Source organism: Camelus dromedarius, unplaced genomic scaffold (genome assembly GCF_036321535.1).
Source record: "Camelus dromedarius isolate mCamDro1 unplaced genomic scaffold, mCamDro1.pat HAP1_SCAFFOLD_114, whole genome shotgun sequence".
In the NCBI taxonomy this organism is placed as follows: domain Eukaryota; kingdom Metazoa; phylum Chordata; class Mammalia; order Artiodactyla; family Camelidae; genus Camelus; species Camelus dromedarius.
In genome coordinates, this window is record NW_026989787.1 from 9,072,180 (window position 1) to 9,088,205 (window position 16,026).

Genomic DNA, 16,026 nt, shown 5'->3' on the forward strand with positions numbered 1-16,026 from the left:
AAAAAGACTCATGACTATAAGTGATTATATTCACATAACCTAAGCCGGTATCCAGATATAACTTCAGTAATAGGAAACACAGGGAAAGAAAACCAAGATAAAAGACACCATGAGAAAATAAACAGGTGGGATATTCTATATGAAAACTAGTTTCTTTTAAAATTCAATGCTGTTTTTAAAATGAATAACACATTAAAAACACAAAATGATACTTCTAGGTTTATATAAACAGATATAACAAATAAATATAGGACATGATACTTGGTTTGACCCTGATACAAAGATATAAATAAATGATACAGCTAAAAAGGTATGTTAGACGCAATTGGGGAAATTCAAATATTGGCTATCAGGTTATATTAGAGAATTATAAATTACCATTCTTTCCCAGTTACACTAATAACAAATGTTTATTTAGGAAAAGATACTTATTCTTGGGAGATGCATGCTGAACTACTTAAGGGTATTGTGAATTGTCATGAAACAAGTTTTAAATGGTTCATCGAAAAAAGTATGTAGAGAGAGAAAGTAAACGTGACAAAATATTAACAAATTTTAAATCTTAATGGAAGGTATATGGGTGTTCACTGCACTATCTTTCCACTTTTCTGTATGTTTAAAATGTATCAATTTAATGTTTGGAGAGAGAAAAGAACTGTCCAAGTGTAGAAAGGCATTCTTGCAATGCTGTTAAAAATATTATAACTCAGGGTACAATCTAAATGCACTGCAAAAATAAATCACTTTAACACATTTAGTACAGATGGTCCAGCCACAGAATGAATTCAGCCAATCAGTGAACAGTTACCACCCAGGCAAGTTCTTGGCATCAATATTACCCTGAGCCCTGAGGACAGAGTGATAAAGAAAATAGAGAAGGCTTCTGCTCTCAGGGGAGAGCCAAAAACAAGCCAACAAATAAATGAACAAATTCATTACCGATAGGACTGGTGCATGGCATGAAGGAAATAATAAATGACAGAGGAGTTTCCCTAGATTGAGGGAGAGGGAAGGTTACATTGGGGTGGCAGTATTGGAGCTGAGGCTTGAGTGACAACAAGGAGCTGCCACGGGGGACACCTCTTAAATCTTCCCATCCTCACAAGTGATAGCAGAGTGTAATGACACTGATGTGAGCATGAGGACGGCTACACAGGTGAAAAAGATGAGCATGGCTGAGGAACATGTTTGCAATTATGGTGCTGTGTGAGAAGAGGGGTCTAGAACATCTTCTCTAATAGGATACAACTCTTCAAAGATACATGTACACACAGGATAATAGAATGCAAACCACCAACAGCTTGTCACTGTGTTGACATCACAGGAGACGTTTCTCTTTCTCTCACTATCTGTTTTTCCCAAAGTACAAATGAACATGTGACTTTTATATAGATATAGATATAGATATAGACATAGATATAGATATAGATATTTTAAATGTTTAGCACCCTCCTGGAGGGAAAAAAAAAACAGCAGAAATAGCTCAGTAACTCCCTGGCACCCTGAATGAAGTTCAATCTGGACACTTGAGAAGGACCATTCTGATCCCACCTAGTCACAATCCAGGAGCTCTTTGCAGGGAACAGCTTCATACATTTGTGAAATGCTTTGCTTTCTTCCTTGACTCTAAACCTTGGGACTAGGACAGAAAATAGGGGAAACTTCTCATAAGCTACCAACAACAGAAGACTAGCTGAGCCTAAACAAACAAACAAACAAACAAAGCAATTAATTAATTTTTTAACATTTTTTATTTATTTATAATCATTTTACAATGTTGTGTCAAATTCCAGTGTTCAGCACAATTTTTCAGTCATACATGGACATACACACACTCATTGTCACATTTTTTTCTCTGTGAGATACCATAACATTTTGTGTATATTACCCTGTGCTATACAGTATAATCTTGTTTTTCTATTGTACAATTTTGAAATCCCAGTCTATCCCTTCCCACCCTCGGCCTCCCTGGTTAATCTTTTTAAAGTGTGGCTATGACTGATTCAGCATCTTGGTTACTGCCAAGGAGGAAAACAACCTACCAGTTTCTCGTTAGTGGGAGCCTGATGATTGGCTGCTCAGCCACAGATATCCACAAGAGGGCAGCAGAGGAGTTTGCTTGCTCAAACACAATCCCATATGCCCTATCCTCCAGGGCCTCCATTCTTCCCTCTTCGCCCTCTCTTTTAGTTCCCCCCTCAAAATGATCTCCTGCTTTTCAGCTTACTGTGGAGAATAAATCTGTTGGATCTCCACCTTCTGGAGACAATGCTCAAACCACTCATGCCACCTACTCCCAACCATAAACAAACTGAGAAAGTAGCATTTAAACCTTTGTCTTCAATTAAATTGCATGGCGAGTGATTTCCCCAAGTCCCAAAAGGAAAGAGGGAAACTATGCAAAAAGTCAAGAAGCCTTGGCTGCTTACTCTCTGAGATTCCCCAAACTTATATCAACTTATAAACTTTTTTGTGGTGATACTTTTCTTTGGTTTCAGAAAGCTAAATGGACCACTATCTTGGAAGACCTGGAGGGGTCTCAAATTACTGCTGAGTTCAGTCAGAAAGTAAGAGTTAGAGAAAAAGGGTTAGAAGCCATTCCAAGTTTTATCTTGTTAAAATCGTTTGGTCCTGTGTTCAAAATTGTAAACAACTGAAGGATGAAATGTGGCAAATTAACACCAGCAATTAGAAACTATTTGGAAAGATCAGTCAAGGCTTGAACTGAATTACAAAAGTAGCCTTTGCTCTAGCCACAGCTTTCTGAATGACATAAGACTTGAGCTTTATGACAGAAAAAAAGTCTACTGTTAAAATGCTGAGATGCCTGAATTTCAGACATCAGCTCAGCATTGTGAGGGTAACATTTCTAAAAAATAGAAAATTCACTATCAAATCACATGGCTTTACAATTAAAACAATTACAAAAATCTGAACAAAGACAGGACCCCAAAATAAGGGCTTCCATTGAACAGAATACTTGCTGGCATTACAAAGAAAATTTCACTGGATTTTGGACTGTCTAGACTCCAAATAGAAAGAAAAGCCCCCAAAACACACAGGAGGAATACTAACTTAGCTCTGAGGAAGCAAGCATTCTTTGACCACAGTTCCCACTAAATTCACAGGGTGAGGTTACCTTTATGAGTTGAAGGGCACCCTAACACATTTCTCTTTAATTTTGGAGTGACATATTTCACTTTTAACACTGCTTCCTTTTCTGGCACCTTCTTCAAAGTCACCAAACTGCCAGTGGTGGGTTTTGATAATTTCCCTCATAGTTTGCCTCCCAGTCCCTTAGTATATCTATAAGATCCCTTCTGTGTCAACCCAATTTTCCTCTTAGACCAACTACTCCAATAACTTCATGGATTGGGGTATTATACTTCATTGTGATACTGCAGGACTCCTTTCACAGGTCTCCTATTCATTTCTTTCACTTTTGTTACCTCTAATGGCTTTACCTGACTTCCTTAAGCTTCTCTGTCCTCTTCAACCTAGTACCAATCTTACTGTGGACTTAAGTCAATTAGTGGACAGGACTTCTCTTCTTTCTAGACAAGGAATTTAACTGAAATTGGGCATGTATGAGGTGGAGAACCCCATAATAGAATGCTATGGTAAGTAGAATTAGTTCTGTCCATGCCCACCCCCCCCCAAGATCCCCCAATATAATATAACACAAGAGAAACTTGATGGGTGCTAATAGTTCAAGAATTATTAGATAAGGTACTCCTGGTTCCTACTTGTATCCCATGCTACACTTTCATTCTGGCTGTTTAAAAGCCAAATGGAAAGGATACTGGCTATTCCAAGACTGGAGATGCTAACATGTTCCCCTTCAAATCTAATAGAACTCTATCCTGAGGTCTATTTAAATGTTCCCATAACTATATACTTCAACCCTCAATCCACCCTTATCAGAATTTCCCCTTCCCACTCTAGCCTTAAACTCTCTATAATCACTCAGCTTTAGGCTTCTTTTTCCCTTCTGTGGATTTTTGGAAATTTAGGGACCCTAAAAGCAACTACCACATGTGGAAAAGACTAATTGAAAACAGAGTGGATATTTTACCAACTCAAATGAATTTGAAAAATACCCAGATAGCTGCTTGGTGTCTTCCTAGTCCCCATTCAAAAATTGAGTTTACAGTCACCTTGACACTTATCCAGATGTCAGGCTTCCTCCCACACTCACAGAGGCCTGCAGACCTGGGCAGATGTCACACACCAAACCAGCCTCTTCCTCACTACCACTGAGTGTATTCCATCATGTTTTGTTTCCCTTTGGCTGATCTAGGAGTTACTGGCAGTGCTATGTTTTTGGGAGTGAGACAGTTACTGGCATAGATGTGTGGATGCATGGCTTGGGGACCAGGCAGGAACCCATGTGGATGATGCATAGACACATGGACAGTACACAGATTCCTTTTCTGCATCTCTGCTCCAAGACAATGAGGATAGTTAGACACTGTTTAACCCAAATGGCACTAGAAGCAGACACTCAGCCTGAGATTCTGGACTTGGACCATTTTACTTGGCTTGTAAGACAATGATCCATATATGAGCTGATGACAACCCCTGGTATATCGTAGCACCACATTTACTTAAACCAGGATGACTTCCCATTGTCCACCTTTGTAAACAATGTCTTACTGGAACATTGTTATGCCCATTTGTTTACCTATTGCATGGATGCTTTCACTGAATAGTTGTGACAGAGACCCTATATCTCAAAAAGCCTAAAATATTTACTATCTGGCCTTTTATGAAGAAGTAACCATAGACACAGAGAATGCTGAGGAAGGTGGAGAAGAGGAGGAAGGAGAAGTACTCGCTATACCCTCACAGTCTGGCTTCCTTGGACATCTCCCTGCTGCACTTCTCATCTTTCCCTTATACGCTGCTCCATTTTCTTTCTCACAAATGTGTGCCCCCAGTCACTTTCTTATCTGACCAAATACATCCCTTTGGAACTGGTCCAATTGGCTAAATTCCTGTGGAAAGAGGGTATCTATGTTAGGAGAGGGTCCATGTGTTAGGGAAGTACAGGCATGCTGAGCAAAATGCCAATAGTGAGCATCTCCAGATAATACAATGAAGGGTTGTTCATTTCCATCTTTAGTCTTTATTTTCTAATTATGATAAAAGATTTTCATTTAACTAAACATATATATTAAGGAACAGATGTAAAATGTTAAAAGCCCTTTACTAACAATAATACCCAGGAATCCCCGCCAAGAGGAAAATGCTTGAAATATACTTGTTGTATACAGCCTTGCTTACATTTGTGCCATGGATTTTCTATTTTTCTTGTTTGCTAAGGAAACTTAAGCCGCCTTTGGCAACTTTACACGGGGGGAGAGATGTATCAAGAAGGGGGCTATGAAGGCCTTCCAGTAAAGGGCAGCCCACAGAAAGCGGTGGCATGTGTTAAGATGTGACATTTAAATAGCTTTTTCTAATCTCCTCTCACCATGAACTACACACCCATATTCGAAATGTAATCAGTGGATCTAGCATGACTCTGCTAACTGAAAAACAGCATGAATTACTTTTGCTTTCAGCTTCAGTTTTATTACCATCATACTAGATGGACCAAGAAAAGATGAACCTCCTCGCTCTTTTTTAGCTTTCATGAAGGAGAGTCAGACTGGTAGGAGGAGCTAGTGAGCAAGGTGTGAGAGGCACTGAGAACCGTTCTTTTATCCCCAGTGTGTGGAGCAGGTATGTCCTTGTCTTTTACATGGAGTGCAAAATTGATGTCTTTTCTGTTTTTATTGAAATAGAGTCGATTTACAATGCTGTGTTAGTTTCTTGTGTACAACACAGTGATTGATATATATATATTCTTTCTCATTATAGGTTATTACAAGATGCTGAATATAGTTCAATAGGACTTTGTTGCTTATCTATTCTGTATGTAGTAGTTAGCAAGATTGATTTCAGATTCAAAGTGACACCTGAGGAAGGGCAAGTGGCCTGCTGTCTGGCATGCAGGGGTCTGTGGCTGGCTTTAGTTCAAAGGAAGCTCAGCTTCTCTGTATGGACCAGTAGCAGCTGCAAAGTGACAGCCAGACACACTGTGTCCCCCTCGATGTTCTTCTCCTTGAGAGAGTCCTCCTGGGGTCCTGCCTGTCTTCCTCTGTCAAGCTCTGTGGGCTGGCGTTAGAATTCAGAGAATAAGACCGTCCCTGGCAAGGAGGTTATAGGGAACTGTCATCTATAGAAATTGTTTCTTTTTAATGTTTCTATTAGTCAATTTAAGAAAGCTCACAGTGAGAGCTCTGTAAATCTCTATGTAGAGATAAATTTAGTCCCCTCACCCCTGACCTTTATTAGTTAAACATTACGATCACATCAAAACTATCTTTCTCTTTCTGTCTCTCTGGCTCCCTCTTCCTCCCTCTTATTCTCTATCTTCCCCTGTCCCCCAACCCCCGCCCCCACATTTGTGGGTTTGTTTTTCATAAGAACATTGGAATCATTTGTAGCATGTTTTATACATACACAACCTAGGTTTAACAATCACTCTGGGTGATTTTTTTTCTGTAGATCACATTTTGAAAACCAACCTGGAACAGGATTGAATAGCTGCAGTTTGTTAATTTGATGTTAAAAATTATGTTACTTATTCACAGCTAAGAAATCACAGGTCTGTTTCTTTAAAACATTTTCTATTGAGTTATAGTCATTTTACAATGTTGTGTCAAATTCCACTGTAAAGCACAATTTTTCAATTATATATGAACATACATACATTCATTGTCACACATTTCACTGTGAGGTAACACAAGATCTTGTATATATTTCCCTGTGCTATACAGTATAATCTTGTTTATCTATTCTGCATATGCCTGTCAGTATCTACAAGTTTTGAACTCCCAGTCTTTCCCTCCCCCCGCCCTGTCCCCTTGGCAACCACAAGTTTCTATTCTATGTCTATGAGTCAGTTTCTGTTTTGTATTTATATACATTTTACAATTTTTTGAGATTCCACATATGAGAGATCTCATATGGTATTTTTCTTTCTCTTTCTGGCTTACTTCACTTAGAATGACATTCTCCAGGAGCATCCATATTGCTGCAAATGGCGTTATGTTGTCAGTTTTTATGGCTGAATAGTATTCCATTGTATAAATATACCACTTCTTCTTCATCAAGTCATCTGTTGATGGACATTTAGGCTGTTGACATCTCTTGGCTATTGTAAATAGTGCTGCTATGAACATTGGGGTGCAGGTGTCTTTTTGAAGTAGAGTTCCTTCTTGATATATGCCCAGGAGTGGGATCACTGTGTCATATGTTATGACTATTCCTAGTCTTTTGAGGAATCTCCATACTGTTTTCCACAGTGGCTGCACCAAACTGCATTCCCACCAGCAGTGTAAGAGGGTTCCCTTTTCTCCACAGCCTCTCCAGCATTTGTCATTTGTGGACATTTGAATGATGGACATTCTGGCTGTTGTGAGGTGATACTTCACTGTAGTTTTGATTTGCATTTCTCTGATAATTAGTGATCTTGAGCATTTTTTCTTGTTCCTATTGATCATTTTTATGTCTTCCTTGGAGAATTGCTTGTTTAGATCTTCTGCCCATTTTTGAATTGGGCTGTTGGTTTTTTCTTATTATGTAGTATGAGCTACTTATATATTCTGGAGATCAAGCCTTTGTTGGTTTCATCATTTGCAAAAATTTTTTCACATTCCTTATATTTTTGTTTTGTTTTACTTATGGTTTCCTTTGCTGAGCAGAAGCTTGTAAGCTTAGTTAGGCCCCATTTGTTTCTTCTTGCTTTTATTTATACTGCTTGGGTAGACTGCCCTAGGAGAACATTTTTGAGCTGTATGTCAGATAATGTTTTACCTAAGTTTTCTTCTAGGAGGTTTATTTTATCTTGTGTTATGTTTAAACATTTGATCCATTTTGAGTTTATTTTTGTGTATGGTGTAAGGGAATGTTCTAGCTCCATTGATTTACATGCTGCTGTCCAGTCTTCCCAAAATCATTTGCTGAATAGACTATCTTTATTCCATTGTATATTCTTGCCTCCTTTGTTGAAGATTAGTTGACCAAAAGCCTGTGGGATCATTTCTGGGCTTTCTTTTCTATTCCACAGACCTGGTTTTTATAAAGTTGTTTCTCTCACATTTTCCTGCAGCTTCCTTTAAGTTTTCCATTTAAAGAGGGGGACTGGACAACTCTGGTCATTATAATGTAGCTGTTAGAGGATCCTGTTTTACCTTTGTATTCTTTTCTCCCACAATGAAGAATCAGAAAAAAGGAGATGGTACAGGAGCAGTGTTTGAATTTTCTTCCTGCTTTGCTCTGAAAAAAAAAAATTATAGACCTTGTTTCTTAGTAACCTGAAGTTTGCAGATTGTGTTCAAATATGTAACCCAATTTGTTTAGTGCAATTATTGTGGATAAATCTCCATCTAATTCAGTAATCATGCAATGAAATCCCTTTTTGTGCTGCATTCTATGCTCATATATAAGTTTTACTTATCTGATTTTATTATCAAAACATCCTCCAGAGTGGACTTACCATTTTTTTCATATTACCCCTATAATTATTCTTGAAAACTTAGGTTTAGCTAGGTGAGGCTTCTTGTTTAAGGCCACACAAGTAGTAACTGATAAAGCTGGTATTTTTTAAAAATATTTTTGATAGTATTTGAGGCATCTTGAATACTTGACCTATAAATATGGAACTGAATAGTTTAGATATTTGAATATAATATCATGTTTATATAGTCTGATTATGAAATATGCATAGATATTATAGGGAACTTTTGTTATAATGCCAATCAGAAATATGCCAGAAGAACCATGGTATAATTGTGTTTTTAGTACTTAATTTTTAAAATCAAATTTGCCTTGGAAAACAATTACAAGGGAATCTCATATCCTTTTCACCTAGATTTACCCACTGGTGGCATTTTCCCTAGATTTGCTTCCTCTCTCTAAATATATGTATATGTCTCTCAATATAATATAAAACAATATTTGCATTTTCATTCTTATTTTCATTTATGGGATTAAGTTGCAAAAATCCTGACCCTTCTCAGCTAAGTACCTTGGCCTAAATCTCTCAAGATTCAGGACATCCTCCTGAAACAGAAGAAGAGTGGCAAGCGGGAGAAGGAGCAATTGTGTGGGAACATTGACCTAAAGTGTGCAGTCTCCTTCTCAAAAAGGGGAGGCAGGAGGGTGGGAAAAGTCTTCAGTAGTTTACCTATGAGGATGATGTTACCTGTGCGTTTTTCCATACATAGACTTCATTATGTTCAGGTAATTTATTTTTATTCTTAAATGTATTTTGTTTAGTTTTCACATATTTGTAGACTTTGCAGTTTTATTCCATCTATTAATTTCCAGTTTCATTTCATTGGGTTCAGAAAAGATACTTTGTATGAGTTTAACCTTTTAAAATTTGTTGACTTGTTTTGTGGCCTAAAATATGGTCTATCCTTGGAAATATTCCATGCCCATCTGGGAAAACGTGTTTTCTCTTGTTGTTGGATGAGAGTGTTCTGTATATGTCTGTTAGGTTCAATTAATTTATAGTGTTATTCAAGTACTCTGTTTTTTCTACCTATTATTGCAAGTAAGGTATTAAACTATTGTATTATTGTTAAGTGATCTGTTGCTCAATATTGTCAATGTTTATTTCACATATTTTGGAACTCTGAGGTTCAGGTATACATATTAAAATTGTTTATCTTCTAGATAAATTTGACTCTTTTAACATAATGTCCTTCTTTATCTCTTTTAACAGTGCTTGAAATAACTTTTTTATCTCATATAGATATAACCACAACAGTACTCTTTTTGTTGTTATTTGAATAGAAAATCTTCCTGGGGTGTACAGTAAGGTGGTAGTTGCTCAGGCTGACCTGTCTCCAACCTGTCTGGTGGCAAACCAGCACCCATTCACTCCTTCTAGTCTAGGCTTCTCCAGCCTTTCTATCTGTTTCAGTCTTTCTCCAAGTAGCCAAGGGGTTTTGTCTCCTATGTGCAGGACCCCAGCACTGGGATGCCAAGTCTGTGGATTGACCTACTCACTCCTCAGGGTTAGGGCCTATTTGCACAGTCTTCCTTTTCCTCTTAGTCCTTCCCTAGGTGCACAGGTCCCAACCTGAAGTTTTTACTCCTCCCTAATTATGTGGAAATATCTCTTGAAACCTTGTTTGTATAGGAGTTCTGCCAGTTTTCAGTCACTTTTCTGTGAGAAGTTATTATCCCTCATCTTGACCCCCCTCCTCTGGAAACAGTATTCTTGATTGGTAGGTTCCCCCCTACCCCATCACTCAGTTTTTAGCAATTTAAACATATCATTCCACTGCCTTCTGGCCTACAAATATTTTGTTGATAAATTGACTGACAATCTTATTGGATGTGATGAGTTACTGCTTTTTGTCGCTTTCAAGATTCTCTCTTTGTCTTTTGACTGTTTGATTATAATATGCCTCAGCATTGGTCTCTGATTATTTATCCTACTGGAGTTTGTTGAATATCTTGCATTTGTAGATTTATATATTTCATTGCATTGGGAATTTTTTAGCCATTATTTCCTCAAATAATCTCTCTGCCCTGCCTCTCCCTTCTGCTTTAGGGACTTTCATAATGTATATACCTGTCTATGTGACAGTATTCCATAAGTTTGTTAGGCTGTATTCACTTTAAAAAAATTATTTCTTCCTTCTGCTCCTGAGACTTGATAATTTCAAATGTCCTGTCTTCAAGTTTGCTGAGTCTTTTTGCCTGTGCAAGTCTAATCCCCTTTATATGTATTCAAATGCTCTTCCCCTGAGCTTTACCACCAAGGCTAATTCCCTGTAGAAAATGTGTAAATTCATTCATTGTATTTTCCAGCCTCAGAATTTCAGTTTGGTTCCTTTTTTAATTATTTTTATCTCCTTGTTCATTTTCTAATTTTGTTCATATATTGTTTTGCTGATTTTATTTAGTTATTTTTCTGAGTTTTCCTTTAGATTTTTAAGCATATTTTTAAAAAGTTATTTTAAAGTCTTTGCCTAAAACATCTAATGCACATGTTTCCTCAGGGTTTTTTTTTTTTTTTTTTACCACTTTATATTCTTCCTTTGGAAGGGCCATATTTTCATTTATTTTGTATGCCTTGTGATTTTTGTTGTTGTTGTTGAAAAATTGGATATTTATTTATCTATTTATTTATTTTAAATGAAGGTACTCAGTATTTAACCCAGGATCTTGGACATGTTAAGTACATGCTCTACTACTAAGTTATTACCCTCCCACCCCCTGAAAATTGAGCATTTATGAAAGCAGTCACCTTTCCCATTCTTTGCATACTGGCCTTTTGACAAGGGAGTCTTTTCCTAAGCTGGCTCTTGATTTTGAAACATGGGATTAAGCTTAAGAGAAGTTGTAAAGTCTTTTTAGGCTTTTTTGAGCATGCATCTTCCCTGGGCCTGTGTTTTGCTTTTTCAGTTTTTCCATATATGTGCTCCTTTTAAGTATATTAATTTCCCAAAGGATGTCTCCTTTGAACTTTTGATTGTCTATTGTGTGTCTCCACCCTGAAAAGAAAAAGAAAAATTCAGTTTCTCTTCTCAACTTTCTATTCTCTATACTTATTTCTGGTCACCACATACGTGAGCATTTTTTCACAATAAGCAATTCTGACACTAACTTCCAAGAGTTTCTTTATACCCTACAGATTAAGGGCTCAGTCCCACAAGACTTCTCCTCAGTTCAGATGCAATTACAAATCCAGGTTGTCACCTGTGCTTCTGACTAACTGGCTGTACATTGGGGTTTCCCATCTCTTCCCCAGGTTCAATGATTTGCTAGGATGGCTTAAGAACTCAGGAAGGATAATTTGCTTACTAGATTACTGGTTTATTTTAAAAAAGGATACAGCCTATAAACAGCAAAATAGGAGATGCAAAGGGAAAGATATCAAGAAAGCGTGTGGAGCTTCCATGACCCCTTTGGATGTGCCACCTTCTAACAACATCCACATATTCATCAAGCCAGAAACTCTCTGAACCATTTCAGTTAGTTTTTATTTATTTTTTTAATGGAGGACTTCTTAGGTAGACATGGTTGAGTAAACTATTGGTCATTGGTGATTAACTCAACTTTCAACTCTTCTCTGCTCCCCAGTGGTTGGAGCATCAGGCTAAATGTTGCAACTTTCTAATAACATTGTTTCCTCTAGGAACCAACTCCATTGTAGTGATCTAGGGGCTTTAAAAAATCACCTCATTAACATAAACTCAGTTGTTGTTGAAAGGTGCTTGTTATAAATAACAAAAGACTCTCCTTTCATCTTTATCAGTCTGGAGCTATTTTAGGAATTGAGGACAAAAGACCAAAAGTTTCAAGAAAAATAATTTCATCTCTCTCATCACATAGGGTTTTAAGAGCTATATACCAGGAATAAGGACAATGATCAAATTTGTATTTCTTATTATACATCTCAATATCACACACCCATAATATCTTGTCATAGGTGTCTGCAGGTCATTCTCCCTGCAGCTTTCCCAAGCAATGCCCACTGCTTCTCCCTGCCTAAGATCCAAATAAGGGAAAAGATAACAGTCCTTCAGGCAGCCCATGAGATGTCAGAACATTGTAAATGCAGTCTGCTCTGCTCTGTTTATTTTGAAAAAGGGAATTGGAAATTCAACTGATGCCTTAGATAGTCTATTTTATATATTCACTGGTAACCTATTGCTCTAGGCATCTGTGGAGCTGTCTCTCCACATTTTTCCTTGAGAAATACCTGCTGCTTCTTTCCAACTGATATCCAAGTTTTACAACCACCTACCCCTCTGCCACCCTTCCCTGAGTTTCATGTGAGGTGAAACAGAGACCTGAAGAGGCAGCCCTGACAGGTTAGAACATTATAAAATTCCCTCTCTCTGAATCAGGGGAGGGAATTGGGAAATGATTTGCCACTTCCTTAAAGACCTTACCACAATGGGGACCGAGGGCAACAGAAAAACCACAGAATTTCCTACCATTTTGAATGAGGCTGTTTCTTGATTTGGTATTTGGTTGGTTGCTTTGGACCTTTGAGTGTTTTATGGAACTACTGTAAGGTTATTCTAGCCTGTATTTTGGTTGTTGTTTATATCTCCGTGGGGAAACAAGAGCTTAGAGTTTGCTAGTCTGTCATTTTGCTCAAGTATGTAGATTTTCAATCCTTTCTCAATGACATTCACTCAGCCTTTGTGAGAACCACTTACCTCATTTCCAAAGTAGTTATATTAATTTCTAACTTTCAGTCTCTTGTGAATATCAGTTTAGCTGGATATGTAAGTTATTATCAAAGGGCTTGGTATATTGTAGGCCTTCAGTGCATCATAACAATAACTTTAAGTATATTATTATTTTGAAATAACAGTTTGGAGAGTGATATTATATTATTTCACTACCAATACCATGAGAGACTTGAGGGAATGATGGGGGAAAACCTCTACAGTATGCTAATTCTAGGTTACATTTTGTCTAATGGAAAGCACAGAACTCTTACTTACTTTATCCTATGTTGATAGATGCTTTGTATAAGTCTGAGTTAGAGAATGACTTTATAATCTGATTTCCACTAAGAAGCTCTTCTAGGTTGGCAGGTTGCCATGGCATCCAGACCCAAAATGATGGACCCCATTTGTCTGCTGGAAAGTGTCAAGGTTCTTTCAGTGAACCAAAAATCTCTGCAGATTCTTGGTGAGATTTCTTTGCCAGTGCTGGTGGTGGCCATCGTAGGACCAATCATACAGGCAAATCCTTCTTGATGAGCCATCTTGCAGGTCAGAATCATGGTGAGTGTTGTACTGGGTCAAGGACTAATTGCTTCATTCTAGCTAATACCTCAGCTTCTTAATTTTTGTCCTGATCATGTGTAGGGAGAACCAAACTTCTCTTAACAAATCAACTTTCCACTCCTATTTCTCACTGCTAAACCACTGTCTTACTGTAATTCATTATCATATTGTATGTTTTATTCCTGTAAAGCAAAATTTCTCCTACCAATTCTCACAATCCTACCTTATTTTACATGCTTAAACACTGGACTCTTGCAATTGTGTCTACTCGCTCTTGAAACACATTTTGCGTTTTTATGGACTATTCTCATCTACATATAAATGTGTTCAAATGTCTATAATCTTAAAAATATTTCCTGTATGTCATATACTACTGTGGCTAACACCTCTCCCCACTTTTGAAAAATTTCTCTGATAAAAAATATAATCTTGAATTTTTTTCCACCTTTTTCTCTTCCCATTTCTGTCTTCAGTCCATTTCTCTCTGGCTTTGAACCTCACCGTTCTTTCAAGATACTCTTTTTATGGTTATCAATGACTTCCATTTTGTCTGATTCATGGATTCCCCTTTGCCTCTATGTTGAGCCCTTGCTTGGTATCTTTATCACAATTAATATTCCTTCCTCCTTGAAACAGATGACACACAAAGTAGGACATTCTTGAAGAAATGGAGAAAGCACCAACTCGTATGCTGGGATACTGACATTCCAATAGATCTGACTCTGTAGCCCCTTGGTTGTTTAGATTATCTGCTCTAACTGAATGCTGCTTTCTCCCCTCTCCTCACAGGCTTTCCTCTAGGCTCTACAGTGCAATCTGAAACCAAGGGCATCTGGATGTGGTGTGTGCCTCACCCACGCAAGCCAAATCGTACTCTGGTGGTCCTTCTGGACACTTAGTGCCTGGGGGATAAGTGAATGGTAAAGCAGAAATTCACAGTTAAATACTTTTTTCCTGGATTTTCCCCTTATCTTTCCATGGTCCTAGAAATTTTACTGCTTTAATCTGTAAAATCTAGAAATCAATTATAGTAAATAAGGCAAACTATAATTTGTTTGAATCTCACTTCTAGGTAAGATATCATGGTGTCTTAGATAAATTTTATTTCTTGGCACTGTGTGGATGACTTGATTACATTTAGTAAGTCATTATTGAACAGCTGAGTTACAGGCCTTTGGATTTAGAATTGTAGATATCAGTGACCAAAGTAAAGGTCCTGCCCTAGAAGGGTCTTTAGTTCAATTGATAAGACCACATTATCTGCAGTCAGATTTAGTACCATGTAATTGGGAAAGAAGCAGGCTGGATGGAAGTAGAAATTACATTGCATTGCAATCCCCAATTTCTGGGAATTTCATGGGAGCTCCATGGCTGGAATGGCTTTTTTGAGTTATCCTGAGTTTGGGACATGGGTGCTGATACATTTTTGAAGAGCTGCTCCAGAAGCCTTTCTAATTAAGAGGGCTGACACCTGAAGACTGTCTTCCACCAGCACTCCCAACAGCTGGGGGAATAAGTCCTTCAGTTTTGAAAGGCAATCCAGGCAGCACCTGACTGGTTTTGAGAGCTTACAGTTAAGCATAACTAAGAAAGAGGAGAAGTATCAATCTGTGAGTGAGGAAAAATTTCTGATTCACCTTCTTAGCTACAAGGTGAAGAATGTATTTGAGGGTTGGATTTAAGGGACGGGTTTACATTTTCCATGATGTAGTTCATCAACTACTCACAGAGTGTTCTGGAAATCTGTGAGACACCTCTGAATGTGCAAGTTCTATAAAAGTAAGTTTTTGTCCTACAAGAAACATTTTAAAATGGATTTTTGGTGTTTTAGCTTTCTGCTAATGGGTGAAATGAACTATCCCTCCTTTCCCCCTTTTGAGATTTATTTGGAAATAATACCTACATTTTTATAGCTCTCTTTTTTTTTCCTAAATGGGAGTTAGAAAGTGTGTGCTTACTTTTAAAGCCATATATCAAATAATGATATAATCTTCTTGTTGAAATAATTGTTTGTCATAACTGCTACTGTTTCTTATCCTAATTGATTATTTTTAAAAAGTGGGTTTTGGGGAAAGAAAGTAATGAATAGACTCTTATCCCCCCAAACTCCCATTTAGAATATTCTCAACATAAACCACAGTTTTTGCATTTGCACTTGGAGAAACTTTACATGCCATTTATAATAAAAAAAAAATTTCCAGTTTAT